This window comes from Oryx dammah, unplaced genomic scaffold, assembly GCF_014754425.2.
Source record: "Oryx dammah isolate SB20612 unplaced genomic scaffold, SCBI_Odam_1.1 HiC_scaffold_9, whole genome shotgun sequence".
Taxonomy (NCBI): domain Eukaryota; kingdom Metazoa; phylum Chordata; class Mammalia; order Artiodactyla; family Bovidae; genus Oryx; species Oryx dammah.
The window spans coordinates 4,928,079-4,948,103 of NW_024070193.1; the positions used below are offsets into that span (position 1 = coordinate 4,928,079).

General features: G+C 44.8%; 1 protein-coding gene across 1 annotated transcript in view; it reads left to right on the forward strand.

Annotated features, from left to right (window-relative positions):
• VGLL4 (vestigial like family member 4) overlaps nucleotides 1–20,025 on the forward strand; it is a 154,339-nt gene that overhangs the window by 59,307 nt on the left and 75,007 nt on the right. The gene's annotated exons all lie outside the window — the stretch shown is intronic.

Consider the following 20,025-nt stretch of genomic DNA (forward strand, 5'->3'; position numbering starts at 1 on the left):
GAATCCCAGGGACGGGGGAGCGTGGTGGGCTACTGTCTATGGGGTCGCACAGAGTCGGACACGACTGAAGCGACTTAGCAGCAGTAGCAGCAGCCGCTGCTTTATGACCCATTTAAACTGGAATAAGAAAGTGGCTCCAGTTTGCTTTTTGTCTGACATCATTTCCCTAGTCTAAATATAAAATAAACTGCAAGTAGTAAGTCACTCAGTTCAGCTCAGTTCAGTTTGGTTGCTCAGTCGTGTCCGACTCTGTGCGACCCCATGAATCGCAGCACGCCAGGCTTCCCTGTCCATCACCAACTCCCGGAGTTCACTCAGACTCACGTCCATCGAGTCCGTGATGCCATCCAGCCATCTCATCCTCCGTCATCCCCTTCTCCTCCTGCCTCCAATCCCTCCCAGCATCAGAGTTTTTTCCAATGAGTCAGCTCTTCGCATGAGGTGGCCAAAGTACTGGAGTTTCAGCTTTAGTATCATTTCTTCCAAAGAAATCCCAGGGCTGATCGCCTTCAGAATGGACTGGTTGGATCTCCTTGCAGTCCAAGGGACTCTCAAGAGTCTTCTCCAACACCACAGTTCAAAAGCATCAATTCTCCAGTGTTCAGCTTTCTTCACAGTCCAACTCTCACATCCATACATGACCACTGGAAAAATCATAGCCTTGATTAGATGGACCTTAGTCGGCAAAGTAATGTCTCTGCTTTTGAATATGCTATCTAGGTTGGTCATAACTTTTCTTCCAAGGAGTAAGCGTCTTTTAATTTCATGGCTGCAGTCACCATCTGCAGTGATTTTGGAGCCCCCAAAAATAAAGTCTGACACTGTTTCTACTGTTTCCCCATCTATTTCCCATGAAGTGATGGGACCAGATGCCATGATCTTCGTTTAAAAAAAAAATTAAAGCAAGTAATGTGCATTAAAATTATGTATAAAATAACCACATTTATTTAAGAATGTCTTTCAATATAAAATGGCAAATTCAGTAATGCAAAACCGCAATGAATTTTGCACCAACCTGAATATACATATATATATAAAAAATGTATTTCATAGTTATTCTTGCTATTAAGAATTCCCTTGTTCAAAGTAAATATGAAGTTGGGTAGTACAAGTTCCTTAAGTGTAGGACTTGTGAACTTTTTAGGAAGTTGTAAGCAGTGTGATCAGATTGCTGTGTGCTCAGGTGTCATGGGTAGCCTGTTACCATACAGTCTCAGTTACTCAATGCCAGGCCCCCTGCTCTGGTTCCAGATTCTCTTAGCTGCCATTGCTGCCAGCCCCAAGGTTAAACTAGATGCAGAGTTTTAGACTTGAAAAGGACACTTTGGGTCCAACTCCTTTATTTAGTAGATGAGAGTGCTGAGCTGCAGAGAGAGGAGGTGACTGCCCAGGACCCCAGACTTGAGACTAGGAGCCAGACCAAGTGTGCAGGATCTTTATCACGTGCACTTTATTATTTCACCGTGCAGAAGGGGTGAATCGGACCCTGGCTGCCTCCCTTTGAGGGAATGGTCTGCGTCCAACTACTATTCTTTTGGAACTGTTTGGATGGAATTTATACCTAAAATGCAATGGAAAAAGAAATAGCAAATTTATTCTCTTACATTATGGTTCAGCATTGAAAAATTAAATCTGTCATTTTGCTGGTCTCAGAAATAATATGTAAAGAAATAATGTGTAATAATAGAGCTGTCCAGATATATATATATTTTTAATCATGTGCTTCAAGTTCTAATTTAATTTTGAAACCTGAGAATTGAGTTGGATGAATTAGTTGTGATTTTTACTTTTTCTTTTGCTTTTTTTCTCTCCAAACTTATTTTATATCCTGGACTGACCTTCAAACATTGTTTTTGTTGTATTATTCCCTCCCTTTCAGTAAAAGGAACTTATGGGACTCTGCATTACTGCAGAATCAAGCTTGCTGCTGCTGCTAAGTCGCTTCAGTTGTGTCCGACTCTGTGCGACCCCATAGATGGCAGCCCACCAGGCTCCTCCATCCCTGGGATTCTCCAGGCAAGAATACTGGAGTGGGTTGCCATTTCCTTCTCCGCAGAATCAAGCTTAATTTCCATCTAGTTTATTCCTGCTCCTCAACCTCTGCCTGAATTTATGTTTTTAGTTAAATTTTTCTGTTCCTTTCATCTCCCTGGAACCCTTTGCTTCAGTAAAGTCGTAGCTGATGTTATTTTGATTGCCTGAACACCTTTTCCTCTGCCCTTTTGCTTACCCAACCTTTACTGGTCCCCTCTTTAAAACCTCCTAAATACTTTCAGTGGCCCCAAATAACCTTTCCTTCTGTATTAAAAAAACAAACAAACAAAAACCCAAACCTAATTTTATTTACCAGCTTTTGTTATACAATATGTTTAAAAAAACACTCAGTGAAGTAAATCCCTCCCATCTCAAGTCCCTAGTTTTTCTGAGGGTAACCACTGGTAAGTTTCTTTTGGGGCCATCTCATGGTTTTCACTCATGAACACAAAACGGCTGCTTTATCTTTAGGCATCACATTTGCATTTAAGACACTTAAGTCTGGGAAGGGAGAAACAAACAATGTCCTGTGCCATATCTGACTTTATTTGTTTAATAAAGCAAAAGCTTTCCCAGATTCTGTTTCTCTCATTGGCCAGAACTGTCTGTGTACATGACTACTCCTGGCTATAAGAACCGCTGTTATGCACAGTATATATTTAGTAGGCTCAGTGCTTCCAGTGGAGGTAATAAGGAAGAAGGGATTTGGGAGTATATTTTGAATTAGCCACCAGATTGTGTCTACCTTGCACAAAATGGTAATTATATGTTGGATTTTTGAGACATTAACTTTATAACAAGTCATTTTGCTGTATTCTCCTATTGTTTTGAATAATTTTTCAGCGGTTTCTCTTTTGTTTACATGGCATGTGTTACTTTAAAATTATGAAAACTACTCCTTTTTCTATTTTAGTAGTTAAAAAAAAACTCTTCGATAAAGGTGCTTTCAATGTAGATAATGGAAAACTCAATTAAAATGAGTTTAAAGACAAAAGGAATTGATTAAGTCACACAGGGGACAGCGGGAAGGTAGGGAGGGGTTCGGGTGCAGCTTGAGTTGAAGGATCCTGGTGTTTCCAGGTTCTGGGTTCATTTCTCTGAGAGTCTCCTTGTATGTGGCTTTGTCCTTGGCTGGCCTCCTTCCTAGTAGCAGGATGGCCGCACCGTGTGTACCAGAGAAGACTGTGTCTTCCGATAGCTCTCCTCGGCTTCTTTGTAGAAAGTCCACAGAAAACACGGGCAAGGTAACTGCTCATCCTGGAACCAACCCCCATGGTTTCCTGAAGCCTGTCCTTCAAAGACCGAATTGAGTTTTCATCCACGTCTCTGTTTCTTTTATTGTCTTTTAGTATGGTGCATGCGTGCTAAGTCGCTACCGTCGTGTCCGACTCTTCGCGACCCCATGGACTGTAGCCCGCCAGGCTCCTCTGTCCATGGGATTCTGCAGGCAAGAATACTGGAGTGGGTTGCTGTGCCCTCCTCCAGGGGATCTTCCCAGCCCAGGAGTCAAACCCACATCTATTATGCCTGCTGCATTGGCAGGCGGATTCTTCACCACCAGCGCCACCTGGGAAGCCCCTTTAGTATGGGATCCCTTTCTTGACCTAATTCATCTTCTCTGTTTCTTCCGTGAACTTTGTCCAGCTCTGTTACCTCCCCTTGTCTTACCGTGTCCTCTTATTTCACAGGTTCAGTTCAGTCGTGTCTGACTCTGCGACCCCATGGACTGCAGCACGCCAGGCTTCCCTGTCCATCACCAACTCCTGGAGTTTACTTAAACTCATGTCCATTGAGTCAGTGATGCCATTGAACCATCTCATCCTCTGTCGTCCCCTTCTCCTCCTGCCTTCAGTCTTTCCCAGCATCGGGGTGTTTTCCAGTGAGTCAGCTCTTCACATCATGGGCCAAAATATTGGAGCTTCAGCATCAGTCCTTCCAATGAATATTCAGGACTGATTGCCTCTAGGATTGTCTGGTTTGATCTCCTTGCAGTCCAAGGGACTCTCAAAAGTCTCCTCCAACACCACAGTTCAAAAGCATCAATTCTTCAGTGCTCAGCTTTCTTTATAGTCCAACTCTCAAATCCATACATGACTACTGGAAAAACCATAGCTTTGACTAGACGGACCTTTGTTGGTCAAAGAGGTTATACCTTTAAAAAAAAAAAGTCTCATAGAGAAACGTTGGTTCATAAATTTCAAATTCTTTGTAGTGTGATTTCTCTGGTGTGTTTTCTTCTGTTGTTGTTCAGTCGAGAGTCATGTCCAACTCTTTGTGACCCCACAGACTGCAGCATGCCAGGTTTCCCTGTTCTTCACTCTCTCTGGGAGTTTGCTCAAACTCACGTCCACTGAACTGATGATGGTATCGAACTATCTCATCCTCTGTCGCCCTCTTCCTCCTGCCCTCAGTTTTTCCCAGCATCAGGGTCCCAGCATCAGCTCTCACATCTGTACATGACTGCTAGAAAAACCATAGCTTTGACTGTGAAAGTGAAAAAAGCGAAGGTGTCCATCACTCAGTTGTGTCCAACTCTCTTGTCTTCCAAGGTCCGTGTAGTCTATAGCTTTGGCTGTACTGACCTTTGTTGTATAGTCAAAGCTATACTGCAAGATCAAACCAGTCAATCCTAAAGGAAATCAGTCCTGAACATTTGTTGGAAGGACTGATGCTGAAACTCCAATACTTTGGCCACCAGATGCGAAGAACTGACTCATTGGAAAAGACCCTGATGCCGAGAAAGGTTGAAGGCATCTGCTTTAGAACACTTTGTTACCAGCCTCCATCCGGAGGGTCCTTCTCTTCCAGCCTGGCAGGAATTGATGCTGTAAAATCAGTGGGCTCAGGACCTTCTCACTTAGTGCATGCGCGCTCAGTTGTGTCCAACTTTTTGTGACCCCCTGGACTGTAGCCCGCCAGGCTCCTCTGTCCGTGGGACCTCCCAGGCAAGAGTACCGGAGTGGGTAGCATTTCCTCCTCCAGGGGATCTTCCCAACCCAGGGATGGGACCCACGCCTCCTGCATTGGCAGGCGGATTCTTTACCACTGAGCCAGCGGGGAAGCCCTTCCTGCTCAGTGTCTGAACAGACGTGACCGAGCCACCACCACATAAATACTTTAAAGCTGTAATGTTAATCAAACATCCTAACGGGATAGAGACATGCTCACCTGAGCCGAGTAAAACTCACGTTTTGAAAGCGGCGTCCATCACAATTTGAAGCACAAAGGAACGTACTTTCATAGTAAACAGAAATTCAGTAGAGGGAGGAGAATATGGCACTTATGGGATGTCTGCTAGCAGGAGCACTGTGCCAAGTGTTCAAGACTAAGCAGGGGCCCCAGGAAGCTCTTGGTCTGCAGGGGAGGCAGAGCCATGCGTGACCAGAGCAGGCTGTGTTTAGGGCCCTGCTAAGAGTGCTGGCATCTGTGGGAGGAGCCGTCTTTTGGGGTGCTGTCGTCGCCCCCCTTTTCCAGAGACGGAGAACTAGACCTGAGGGGTTAAGTTATATGCCTCAGTTCACAGAGGTACTTCCTGGCAGAACCAAGATTGGAACCTGCTTCTGACCAAGTCCTGGCTGCCAGGATTGCACATGTGAAATATTTCTTTTTATCACTTCAGTCCCTTTGTCCGCAATAATCAAAGTTAACTTCATATGCCTCTGGAATGATCGATGAGTTATATCAAGTATTTTGTGTGTATCTAGTGAAGTACTGTGTTTGGAAGGCCTTGTCCCTCAACCCTTCTTTGGGATTTTGTTCTTTTAAGGGTCCAGACAAAGGTCACTTTCTTTATGAAGCTTACACCTGAGTCTCTTCAGAAAATAGGTTGTTCCCCTCCTCTGCCTTCTACTTTTGTCTGTAGTTCTCGTGGTATGTCCCTAGTAATGAGCTCTTCAAGGACAGGGACCATATGGGCTGCATCTCTGGGCCTGTCCTCTGCGAGGCCAGTGACGCGGGTTAACGTGAAGTCCTGTCCATACTGTTTTCTGGGTATCTTGCTTCCTCTCTATCTAGGGTTCTGAAGACAAGCACACAGTGTGTGCAGCCTTGAAAATTGTATCTGGCTTGGGTTTCGCCTGTGGGTTTTTCCCTCTTTCATGACCCTGGGCAGGGTGAATTTCTATCTAAGGCTTGGTGGTGGGAGTCAGGTGTGTATGGAGGGCACTGATAGGCAGCTCTGCCTCCGGGGCTCAGCAACCCTCTTTTCATCTTCCTTTTACTAGTAGTAATAACAGTCATAGAATTCTGGGTGGTACATTTTGTGGAGTGTCTTCTGTCAACAGCCAAATAGCACTTTTTGGGTCTTTGAAATATTTTCACGTTCATGTACTCAGTGTACACTGTAGGCACTTAAAGCTTTTATAAGCGCCTATTGGGCAGCTTGTTCAGACGCACTGTTCTTTGCGTTCAGTGCGTTTACGAGTGAGAATTGACGGTGTGATTTCTCTCTTTCGTGAAGAAGAGTGGGCCACTTGCCAGATGAACAAGAGGAAAGGTCCAGAAAGAGTTCATGCATTCTTTTCCGCTGTGGCTGCCTCAGTCTATTAAAGCCGGCAGCTGATTCTTACGTTAATCATGACATTAAAACAGCAAACACACTGCGGTGCTCTGGCAGAGGGTGACTGGAAGGTTCTCTTCAATAAGCGGAAGAAGGCTTCTACTGGGTGTGTCATCCCTCCGGAGGAGGATGTGTGGGTTACCTTTCCCGGTGGTTGCAGGTCACACGAGAAGTGGTTTAGCCTGTGCCCTGAGGCCTTGTACCTTCAGCGGGTCTGCAAAGAAAGTAAGGCTTTCGGGTGGTGTTTGAGTTTGCTGTTCAGCTGCTCAGTCGTGTCCTACTTTTGTGACCCCATGAGCTGCAGCACGCCAGGCCTCCCTGTCCTTCACCATCTCCCGGAGTTTGCTCAAACTCGTGTCCGTTGAGCCGGTGATGCCATCCAGCCGTCGCATCCTCTGCCGCCCCCTTCTCCTCCTGGGTCTCTCCCAGCGCTGTGGCGTGGACACCACTACGTGTGCCGGTGCAGCGGTGTGCTTTCTCATGTCTCCCTTTATCTTTTTAAAACTTGTTCTGCTGGGGAGGTGGGGAAGAGAGAGCAGGGGTCGATCTGCATCGATGCAGTGCAAATCGGCATTGCTGCCACGAGCGTCGCAGTATTTCTCTTCTTGGCAGCCCAGGGCGCAGGACTGTGCCTGCCCCTTCCATCCTTGAGTAACCAGGGTGTTACAGAACCCTGAGAGGCTTTCAGAAGTAATAGGATTATACCTGAAACTCTCAGGGGTGAAGTGGTTATGCAGCTTAACCCTCTGGTAACTAGCCTCCCCTGGAATTAGACACAACTGGGAATTTTAGTTTTTTTCATTCTTTTTGGAGGGAAGAGGCAGATTTTTCTAGATAGACCCAGTGTTCTCCCCAAAGAAATGTAGAACGGGCACTTGAGGCCTCTCATTGTTGTTGTTGCTGTTGTTCGTTCACATGTCAGGAAAATGAGCTAAGCGAGATATCCTTCATACCTATTGTTGTGATAAAAAATGTCTCCAGCATGCTCCCCTCCCATCTCTCTCTCTGTCTCTCATTGTTTTTTTTTTCGCCTGGAGCTGTAGCTCTCATTCCCTCTCCACACCCCTTCAGTAAGAAAAACCAAAGGAAACTTACGAGCCCAGCAGAAACAACCGTAACTCATCATCACCATCATTTAGTATATAAAATATGCAACTCTTTTTGAGATTGCAAATGAAAGTGGCTGGGTAGGGGCCAGGGGAGAAGGGGGAGAGAGGAACTGTGCGGGACCTGAGAACTTCAGGGCTGACTCAGATACTGTTAGAGGTGGAAGAGAGAAGAGTGTGTTTATCAAGTGGGGTGCAGGCGGCGAGGGGAGGGGAGGCCTGGGGTTGGGGGTGTGGGCAGATGTGGCGCTTCTTGCTCCTGGCTGCAGAGTAAGTCCTGGACCCTGTTTGTAATGCCAGCTGCAGGACCTGCTTTTGTTTCATTTCAGTAATGCATGGGCGCATGAGTAGTCTGTGTGATTTTTCCCATATTTGACAGCTTGTAGGGTGAGAATGCTAAATTTTTAACTGAGTGCGTGTTATGATCGTCTTTGAAAAGTTAAAGAAAAGGTGTGTGCCCAGGTCCCCGTCCGGCTTGAATTACTGAACTGCCGGGGGAACCACCAGCCTTTCCTTTCAGAAAGGCCAGTGGGACGGCCTCCTCCAGCTGCAGGAACGGGCCAACCAGCAATAAAGCAACCTTTGCTCCCCCTTCTTTTTTATGGATGTTATTTCTGTTTGAGGTTCTTTGGGGCTGGGCGGGGTGTTGTCTAGCCTGAACAGGCCCGCTTCTCCTCGTGGGAACAGAGGAAGCTCCATCCTTAGGAAGCGTGGTGGCCATCACCCCCGCTTTGTGGGCACCTTGTGGTGGGTCGCGGTGACCGCTGGGCCCATGCTGGGCAGGGGAGCTTCCGTCTACCCCTTTTGCAGACGAAGAGACTGAGGCCGGGAGATGACTTCCTTGACCACCACCCTGTGAAGGTGGGTCTGAACAGAATAAGACCCTGGCGGTTCTGACTCTGGGTTTGGTGCTCTCTTGTGCTGGGAGACCAGCGTGAGGTTCCGAGAGCTCGGGAAATTGGGGCTCCCCACCCCCTCAGCTTCCACCTTCTGTCTCCTCCTTTAGGGGAGGGGAACCACTGCCGGCTGCACCTGGAGATGGCTGGGCTTGACCACTCACAGCCCTTTCCTGCTTTGCTTAGTCCCAGCACCCCACCTTCCTCAGGGTCCAGTTCCCTCCCCAGGCCTGGGGTTCCTGTCCCCGGGGTAGTTGTCAGTGAGCACTTCCCTAGGAGGCTGGGATGTCACCTGTCCCACTAGCCCTGCTTAGAAGCCTGGTTCTGCAGAGCCGCCCAGCTGTCCACGCTCTCTGCCCCAGACGCCCCTAGACTGCACCCAGAATTTGGGGTGTCCCACTCCTCCTGGCTTTCCTGTGCCCAGCTTAGGTTCTTGAGCTCTTCCTTCTGGTTGGTTCTTTTTGACAAATTATTCACCTACCGGGTGCCAGGCACGGCGTCAGGTACTGGGGAAGCAGTGGTTCGGAAACCCGGGGGCGGGGGGCTCAGTCAGAGGAGCCCACGCGCTCTGCGTCCTCTGGCGGGAGGGTCCCTGTGCCCCTGAAAACCTACCATCACCAGCCGGAGCCGGACGCAGGGACCGGCCACCCTGCCCTGCTTCTCCACGGAGTGCTCTGTCCCGTTCCCAGGGACACCGCATGTCCCTGCCCACGTGGGGGTAAAGAGGAATCCTGGTGTGCACGTGTCTGGTGTTTGTATAGCTGAGTATTGCTAGTGGACAGAATCTTAGTCCTATTCTGACCACAGAGCACCCGTAGTTTAAGGAGAGAGGCTGAGAGCGAGGGTCCATTTGCCCCTTCCATGTCAGGCAGGACTGGAGCTGTGTGAATCTGAGTGAGGGAATCACTTCCCCGTGGGGAGGGAGTTAAGCTGTTTCTTGAGTTGATTGACTCATGTCGCCCACAGCTAGCTCACTGGGGTGCCCGTAAGCTCTGGGCGGTGTGGAAGGCAGGGGATGTGAAGCTCCGTTCAGAACCCTTAGGGCATTGCTCCAGGACCTCAGGGGCTGGAAGTGTGTCGGGATGACGTGTGGACCTATTTTCAGACTGTACTGAGTCTCGTTCTTTTCCGGGTATGAATTTAAAATATGTCTATCCGGGCCCCACCCCAGATTTCCTCTGCCAGATTCGGGGCCCGGCATCCATAGCTTCCAGGGCTTCCTGGTGACGCTAATGCTTGGCCAGGCTGAGACTCTGTCTTCCTTCCAGTGGCTGGATTTCTGGTGAGTCTGTGACCGAGATGTCCTCACAGACAGAGCATCAGTAAGGAACATCCACAGGATGATGGCAGGGCCATGCTGGCAAATCCATCCTTGGAAAAACTGGATTGCTTGTGTTGTGAAGAGAATTTGATGGTATTGACCTTTACTTGATTTAATAGAATGTCTTCAACCAAAACATTTCGTTTTATTTCATATTTCCAAAATAGAGTTGACTTTGTGGGGGAAAAAAAAATCTGAACCATCTGGTTGCTTTTTGAAGACCTTTTCATCCGTCTTTGGTGTTTTTTAGGTCAGTAATTCATCCAGGAAAATTTAAATACATACTCTTGTGGACACTGCATGCTTAGTCGTGCAGTCGTGTCTGACTCTTTGGGACCCCATGGACTGCAGCCCGCCAGGCTCCTCTGTCCATGGGATTTTCCAGGCAAGAGTACTGGAGCAGGTTGCCATTTCCTGCTCCAGGGATCTTCCTGACGCAGGTCTTGAACCCCTGTCTCCTGTGTGTCTTGTATTGCAGGCAGATTGTTTACCCACTGACCCATTGGTCACGTCCCATAGGCACTGAGGCATATCCAGAGAGCAATAAGACATCGTCTGACTTTAAAGAGATGACAGTGTGGTGAAGAAGATGAATTTGTTTACAGTTGTTAAGGTACAGTTTTCTTACAGATGCATGTTAACTCCACATTGCAAAGAATCTCGTTTCCTACCTTTTATTCAGCTGCTTTTTGCAAATCTACCGTGAAACTCATCCCTTGCAAGTTAACAGTTATTGTGGACTTCAGAAACTCTTCTTACTTTTGGTTAAAAGTAAGACCCTGGGTAGAGTGGAAGACCAATGCTTCCGATCCCAGATCTACACTCTCTGTGTGAGTTTCGACAGACTTCTCAGCCTGATACCTGTTTCCTCATTTATAAACTGGTGATAGTTATTGTTGTCAGTCGCTCAGTCGTGGCTGACTATTTGCGACCCCATGGACTGCAGCACGCCAGGCTTCCCTGTCTTTCACCATTTCCCAGAGTTTGCTCAAACTCATGTCCATTGAGTCAGTGATGCCATCCAACCATCTCATCCTCTGTCGTCCCCTTCTTCTCCTGCCCTCAATCTTTCCCAGCATTAGGGTCTTTTCCAATGAGTCGGCTGTTTGCATCAGGTGGCCAAAGTATTGGAACTTCAGCTTCAGCATCAGTCCTTCTAATGAATATTCAGGACTGATTTCCTTTAGGATTGACTCTTTTGATCTCCTTGGAGTCCAAGGGACTCTCAAGTCTTCTCCAACACCACAGTTCAAAGGCATCAATTCCTTGGCGCTCAGCTTGCTTTATAGTCCAACTCTCACTCCGTACATGTCTACTGGAAAACCCTTAGCTTTGACTATACGGACCTGTGTAGGCAAAGTAATGGCTCTGAGTTTTGTGCTATCTAGGCTTGCATAACTTTTCTTCCCAAGATCAAGTGTCTTTTAATTTCATGGCTGCAGTCACTGTCCACAGTGATTTTTAGCCCAAGAAAATATGCTTTGTCAGTTTCCCCATCTCTTTGCCATGAAGTGATAGGACCAGACACCATGATCTTTGTTTTTTGAATGTTGAGTTTTAAGCCAGCTTTTTCACTCTCCTCTCTCACCATCATCAGGAGGCTCTTTAATTCCTTTAAATAGTTGTGAGGTTTTAACAAGAAACAAGATACGTGAGAACAAGAAACAAGATACATGGCTCCACCGTGTGCCACGCCCAGCACGTAGTAAGAGCCCGGTGTCTTTGCGTCCCTTGGGCTTGGGGAACCTGAAGACAGTAGGCAGTGGCTCTCTTGAGCTGCACCAGCCATCAATTACGTTGATTACCTGACTAAGGAGGATTCCAGGAAGGCTTTGCTGAGCTAGACCATGGATTTCCGGCAGCGGCATTACTACTGTTTCGGTCAGATGATTCTTGGCTCTGGGAAGCTGTCCCACGCGTTGTGGCCTGTTTGGCAGTATCCCTGGCCTCTGTCCACTAGATGCCGGGAGTCCTGTCGAGCTGTGACAACCAGGATGCAACATGGCTCTGAGAGCCACCAGATGAGACCTCTGCCTCTATTCTGTGTGACAGATCCTATCGCTCTGTCCCTTACCAGCATTTAAGAGTTTTTGCTCTTGGTTAGAGAAGGGCAAAGTAGAACTGCAGTGAGGCTGCTCCATACCTACCCGAGTAGTGGGAATGAAAAGATGGAAAGTGCTGGCAAGGGTGTGGCGTGTCCTGAGATCCCATACGCTGCTGGCAGCAGAATACACGCTTGTGCTTGGTCACCCAGTTGTGTCTGACTCTTTGCAACCCCTTAACCATAGCCCACCAGGCTCCTCTGTCCACGGGATTTCCCAAGCCAGAATACCGGAGTGGTTGCCCTTTCCTACTCCAGGGGAATCTTCCTGATGTCAGGATCGAATCAGTGTCTCCTGCGGTTGCTGCCTCGACGGGTGGATTCTTTACCACTGAGCCACCAGGGAAGCAGGCGTCTAAATTGGTACAAAGGCTTTGGAAAGCTGTTTGACAGTATCCTCTTAAACTGAATGTATGCTTGCTGTAAGACCTAATGTATCTACTCCCAAATGTGTGTGCTACAGAAATGCAGTCAATGCTCACCAAAGACGGGAACTAGAATATTTGTAGGGGCACAATTTATAACATCCTCCACGGAGAAACTACCTCAGTGTTCCTCAAATGTAGAACGAAGTGTCGTCTGTTAGAACACTGGAATACTACACAGCCGTGAAAAGGGTGGCTCTTTACCTTCATGTAAAAATAAGGATTTAAAAAAAAATCATAAATATAAAATTGAGTGCAAGAATTTAATCACACAGAAGTACATACCACATGATTCTGTTTGTATCAAGTGGTCAAACTGATCAAATGCCCTTAAATATTAGGATAGAAGTTACCTCATGGGGTAGTTGTTGGCAGGGGCACCAAAATTCTCTGTTGAAAAATCGGTATGGTATCTCTTCTGGACTGGATCCTAATTGGTTAAAAGGGTAATTCTGGAGGTAGAAAAAGGTGCTCAGTGAATGAAATACTGTGAAGGCAAATTGAACTGCTGGGTGAAGACTGAACCAGAAATTGGAACTATCACGAACATTGACTTTCAGATATTAAATATTTAGGACTTTTCTTCCATTGGACTTCTCCTGTTTTTACCAGTTATTCTTGCCAGGTTTGGGTAGAACTATGTCTGTGGATAATTATAATTTGTGAGAATGTTAATATCAGAATAATATTTTATTTATGATAGTTCTTTGGGATTTACTGAACTAAATTTTAATAATGGAAAACCACTAAAATAATCATTTTTGTTCATAAGGAAACATTTGTTTCAAGCATATAAAGCACTAGTTTAAAACTAGCAAGTCATAATGTTTCCCAAATGATTTCTCCTTTCTTGAGAATGCTAATTAATTTTTCTAAAACTTTTAATGTATTTTCTTTGACTGTGCCACACGGCCTGTGGAATCTTAGTTCTCTGGCCAGGAATGAATCAAAACTGGGCCACTTGTCAGTTGAGAGCACAGAGACCTAACCACTGGGCCAATACGAATTCTAACTCATCATATTCTCTTCCTCAGCGCTGGTTTAGTCTGATTTATTTAAAACAGCAGTCCCAGTATGTGCTTTTAAATGCTGTTTGTATCTTGTACACTACATCACTTCAGTTGTGTCCGACTCTTTGTGACCCTGTGGACTGTAGCCTGCCAGGCTTCTTTTTCCCTGGCATTCTCCAGGCAAGGGTGCTGGAGTGGGTTGGCGTGCCCTCCTGCAGGGAAGTGAACCCACGTCTCATGTCTCCGGCCATGGCAAGCGGGTTCTTTACCACTGGTGCTGCCTGGGAAAATGTTCATCAGGCAGATTTCCAATTCACTCATTCGATCTCAAGTGAATTGGTTTTTGTTAGGATGTTATTTTAATTTTTGCAAAGTTTAGTGAGAGTGGAACTGTTTGTTAAAAGATATGTACTGTGACTTTTTAGATTAAGAGGCTTGTGTTTAAACTCAGAAATCAGGCGGTTTGCTTTCCCAAAATTGTCTTTGCAACTTAATACTCACCCCTAGAGGGTGCTGTTGTATTGAAAGTTTAAATCCTGGTTTCAAAGACCCATTTTGTGTTTTTTTAAATGTATGTATTTGTGTTTAAATCCCATTATATTACAGTACATTATCTAGTTATACTTAACAGAAGTTGAGAGTGCTTAGCTTAGAAATAGTACTATTTTATAAACAGTAAAGGTCAAGACATACAGCTTAATGGCATTTGCTATCGTGAAAAATTTTGACAAAACATTGCCAACTTTTCCTCATCATTTCAGTGTGAGCAACTCCAAGTTAGAGAAATAAGCAATGTTTTGTGATGCATTTAGGAGTTCTTTCTTTGAGAGAAAATCTAACAGAAAATCATTCAGTTCAGTTCAGTCGCTCAGTCGTGTCTGACTCTTTGCGACCCCATGAATTGCAGCACGCCAGGCCTCCCTGTCCATCACCAACTCCCGGAGTTCACTCAGACTCACGTCCATCGAGTCAGTGATGCCATCCAGCCATCTCATCCTCGGTCGTCCCCTTCTCCTCCTGTCCCCAATCCCTCCCAGCATCAGAGTCTTTTCCAATGAGTCAACTCTTCGCATGAGGTGGCCAAAGTACTGGAGTTTCAGCTTTAGCATCATTCCCTCCAAAGAACACCCAGGACTGATCTCCTTTAGTATGGACTGGTTGGATCTCTTGCAGTCCAAGGGACTCTCAAGAGTCTTCTCCAACACAATAGGTCAAAAGCATCAATTCTCCGGTGCTCAGCTTTCTTCACAGTCCAACTCTCACATCCATACATGACCACTGGAAAAACCATAGCCTTGAGTAGACCGACCTTTGTTGCCAAAGTAATGTCTCTGTTTTTGAATATGCTATCTAGGTTGGTCATAACTTTCCTTCCAAGGAGTAAGCGTCTTTTAATTTCATGGCTGCAGTCACCATCTGCAGTGATTTTGGACCCCCGAAAAATAAAGTCTGACACTGTTTCCACTGTTTCCCCATCTATTTCCCATGGAGTGATGGGACCAGATGCCATGATCTTTGTTTTCTGAATGTTGAGCTTTAAGCCAACTTTTTCACTCTCCTCTTAATTATTCAGGTCCAGATCCTTGATGTGTGAGATGTTTGAAAATAACATATATTTGTATTGGTGAATGTGTTTTGTTTTGTTTTAATTCAACACTATACTGTTGAAGAGCCAGTCTTTATAATCTGGTGGAGGGGAGATGCAAACATTATCTCATCATCTGCTTTATTTTAGAATTAAGTGCAAGTATAAACCTAAGAAACAGTGGGATAAAGAAATGAAGCCTAGCTAACCAGGGTTCTTGTGGGAGGTGGGATTTTTTTAACTGAGCCTTCGAGGGGCCACAGAACTTTGTATTCTAAACAGTTTTTAAAAGAAAAGAAAGTCTGGTTCCTTAACTCTCCTTTCTTACCACTCAATGCTGTTTGTTTTTACTTAAACCCTCTTCTATGCTTTCCCTTCTCACTACCTTGTCGTATGAATTGATAGTAACATAAAAAATGACAGTACTTTGACCAGTGAAGCGTTTCACAAACATTATCATCACCATCATGTTGTTACTGTTCTTATTATACCGAAGAATGTATCCACAGATACAGACATGCTGTTAACATGGTGGTTTTGCAAATCCAACTTTTTGGTTAACTGATACTGTAGACCAAGTTATTACAATCAGCTTGCTTTGTTCATTTGGTAGAGTCTTTTTGATTATTATCCACCTATTGGGTTGAAGTGATTAAAAAAAATAAATGTGTGGGAAGGAGAAAAATAAACTTTAAAATGAAAGCGTTAGTGAAATATGTTGCTTAGAATTCTGGAAAGAGGAGAGTAGTGGAGTCTACTGAGGTGGGGGCGGGAACCAAGGAGTCCGGTGATTTACACTTCCTGGGGTGTCTTTGAAGAAATTATTGTCAGACTTGACATTGAAATCTTCCCTGCTCAGCAAGTGTGCTAATGAAAGCATTTTATTTTTTAATAAGTGTGTGGAGAGTGGTTTTGATCATTTGGCTTTTATGCGGCAGCTCACCATTTTGCTGCTGCCATTCTATGCTGGTAGTCAAGTTTCTAGCAAATAGAACCACTTAACCTAGTAATTAGCCTGGGCTTCCTTCTGTCATCATATTTCCCATCATTATTCCACAAAGAGGCTGAGACGCTGCTGTAATGAACATTTATAGAGCCCTTATTTTATGCTGTGGGGAGATTGGTTTTCCTTTTCTCCCAATACTAATACATGAAATAATTAGTGAATAATAGAAGACAAAAGCCTATGCATTCAGGTCCACGTTCTCTGAAAGTTTAAAGTACAGGGAGTTTCTCCTTGTAGGCTGCTTTCCTCAGCCCCTGATTTACTGAGATATAATTGACATATACCACTGTATTGTGAAGTGAAGAACTGAAGAGCCTCTTGATGAAAGTGAAAGAGGAGAGTGAAAAAGTTGGCTTAAAGTTCAAGATTCAGAAAACTAAGATCATGGCATCCGGTCCCATCACTTCATGGCAAATAGATGGGGAAACAGTGTCAGACTTTATTGTTTTGGGCTCCAAAATCACTGCAGATGGTGACTGCAGCCATAAAATTAATTAAAAGATGCTTACTCCTTGGAAGGAAAGTTATGACCAATCTAGACAGCATATTAAAAAGCAGAGACATGACTTGCCAACAAAGGTCTGTCTAGTCAAGGCTGTGGTTTTTCTAGTAGTCATGTATGGATGTGAAAGTTGGACCATAAACAAAGCTGAGTGCCGAAGAATTGATGCTTTTGAACTATTGTGTTGGAGAAGACTCTTGAGAGTCCCTTGGACTGCAAGGAGATCCAACCAGTCCATCCTAAAGGAGATCAGTCCTGAGTGATCATTGGAAGGACTGATGTTGGAGTATTGACAAACTCCAATACTTTGGCCACCTGATGGGAAGAACCGACTCATTGGAAAAGACCCTGATGCTGGGAAAGATTGAGGACAGGAGGAGAAGGGGACGACAGAGGATAAGATGGTTGGATGGCATCACCGACTCAATGGACATGAGTTTGGGTAAACTCCGGGAGTTGGTGATGGACAGGGAGGCCTGGTGTGCTGCAGTCCATGGGGTCGCAGAGTCGGACACCACTGAGCGACTGAACTGAACTGTGGGCTCCCTTCGTAGCTCGGTGGGTAAAGAATCTGCCTTCAATGTAGGAGACCCAGGTTTGAATCCTGGATTGGGAAGATTCCCCTGGAGGAGGAAATGGCACCCCACTCCAGTATTCTTGCCTGGAGAATCCCATGGACAGAGGAGCCTGGTGGGCTGCAGTCTATGGGGTGGTAAAAAGTCAGACACGACTGAGAAAATACAGATACACACCCATACACACACATGTGCGCTCATATCTTCTTTGGAGAAATGTGTATTTAGATCCTCGGCCCTTTTCTTTTGATTTTTTTTTTTTTTTTATATTGAGTTACATGAACTGTTTATTTTGGAAATTAATCCCTAGTCAGTTGCTTCGTTTGCAAATATTTTGTCCCATTTTGAGGGTTGTCTTTTTGTTTACGGGTTCCTTTGTAGACTGTTCTTTAGGACAGATACCTCATCATAAACACCTTTAAATCTTACAAAGTTCTAAATGTTTGGAATTTTTTAGTCATTAGTTGTTAAATCTAAATCCAAAGGATATATCATGGGGTTAAGAATTAGATATAACTGATTCCTTGCTTTTGCTTCACCAGGATGTATTTTGTCATCATGTGCCTGCTTTTCTAAGTGAGGACCTTCCTTCTCCCTCACTTTGATTATTTGAGAAATATAGCCTTTGTGGGTAATAGAAATGCAGAAAAATCTAACAAATGCCCACACCTCCACGATAGCCACTGCTAACGTTTTGGTGTACTTCCCAATCTTCTAAATACATCTGTGTGTATTATTTTTTCTGTATGTGTGTGTGTACTTATGAACACATAAGCAAAATTGGTGTTTAGTATATCTGCTGTTTTTAAATTCTGTTTTTATTTGCTTGTTTTCAGTTAATATATGTAGCTCTGTTATCACACATTTTGAGTAAGTTGTTACCTTCCTGTTGTCATGTATTTTAGAAGGAATTATAGTGGTTGCATGCTCTTCTGTCATTGATGTACCACCATTTTCATGCATTCCCCGATTTTTGGACTTTCAGGTTTTCAAGCTTTCATTATCGTCAATGAAAGCATGATAAGCAGCTTTCTGTAATTCTTGTGGACTGCTCTGTAGAAAGGTACTGTCTGCTTACATTTCCACTAGCACCAGCACAAATTCCGGGGGCAGCTCACCTCACCAGCATTAAATAAGATCGAAATGTCTTTGTTGCTGGTTTAATCTGGCAGATGGAAAATCACTTGTTTAAAACTGGTGTTTTTCCCTATTTTTTATTGAGATCGAATAGGCTTTTTAAAACTATACTGCCCTTTGTCTCTCGTGTTCTTTGCTCATTTAAAAATAATTTTTAAGATTAGATCTTTTTATGGTTTTCTATTTTCAAACATGCTTTATATATCAAGAATAGACGTCCTTCATTCACCATAGTACATGTTACAGGTATGTTTTTTCTGTTTTCTGTTCTGCCTCTCTGTTTGGCTTTGGCTTTTTCTGATGTAAAAAACCAAAATTTATATATTCAAATTCTTCAGTAGTTTCCTCTGTGACGTCTTTCTTTGATTTTTTTCAGGCATAGAAAATGTTTCCCCATTCCAAGTTAGGTCTCATCTGATCATTTTCAGACAGCTTTTAAAAGTTTTTTTTTTAACAGTAAAAATACTACGTGTGTCTCGTGTTTCTTACTCTGTATACAGTTCCACCCCGGGAACGTTCATTTCTTTATTTTTATTGGAGTATAGTTGATTTACAGTTTTGTGTGAGTTTCGGGCGTACAGCAAAGTGATTCAGGTATACACACGCATATATATTTATATATACACGTAGGTCCTGAGTCGTGCCCAGCTGTTGTGACCCCATGGACAGCAGTCCACTGACTCAGGGACTGAACCTGCATTTCCTGCGCCTCCTGAGCCGCAGGTGGGTTCTTTACTGCTGAGCCTCCAAGAAAGCCCTACGTATATACACACACGTATATTCTTTTTCAGGTTCTCTGCCATAATATAGGTTATTACAAAATACTGATTATAATTTCCTATGCTATACAATAGCTTTATGTTTTAAGTATCTGATAGATCATATTTCTTCGTCCTTAAAGAAAAACCTTCCACCTGGTTTTCTGTGGATAAAATTTAGAACCGTCCTTCCAGTTTCCTTAAGAACAGTCCTGGTGGTGCTTCTGTTGTTTGTTGCTGTCTGTAGTTGCCAAGTCACATCTGACTCTATGACCCCATGGACTGTAGCCCACCAGGCTCCTCTGTCCAGGGGATTTTCCAGGCAAGAGTATTGGAGTGGGTTGTCATTTCCTTCTCCAGGGAATCTTCCCGACCCAGGGATCGAACCCTGTCTCCTGCTTGGGCGGCAGGTTTTTTTTTTTTTTACCACTGAGCCACCTGGAAAGCCCATTCGTCCTTTAATTATGACAATATGAGTCAGTGAATGAACCTGAGAAGCATCGACATTTTCCAGTGCTCAGATTTCTTAATGGATGTGTTGACTATAACTAAAGCCTGACCAGAATCTAGGTGAGTGTTCCTCACATCCGAGGACTGGTCCCCAGTAGACGCTGACAGACTCCAGTCTGAGAATTGTTGAGTTAGATGATCCAGTGTGCGCTGGGAGTAGGGAGAAGAAGGAGAGTCTGCCTTTGAGATGTGGTATTTGAGGGCTGCCATGTGCCAGACTCCTGCACGAGCAGCTGTGCTTACATGCAGAAGGCATGGCCCTGGTTTCTAAAGCCTAGGCTTGATTTGGATGGAAGCATGTTTGCGGGCAAGTGATTGCACAGAGTGGGGAGTGAGGACTTGGAGGGACAGGGGTCCTGCAGGACAGAAGAAGCATGTGCCAAGTCTGGAGAGAAGAACAGGTGTTTGCTGGCAGACAGGCTGGAAGAGCCTTTCACAAAAAGGCAGCATGTGCGTGGAGACATGAAATGACACGGTTTTTGAGTGTTGCTGTGGGTAGTT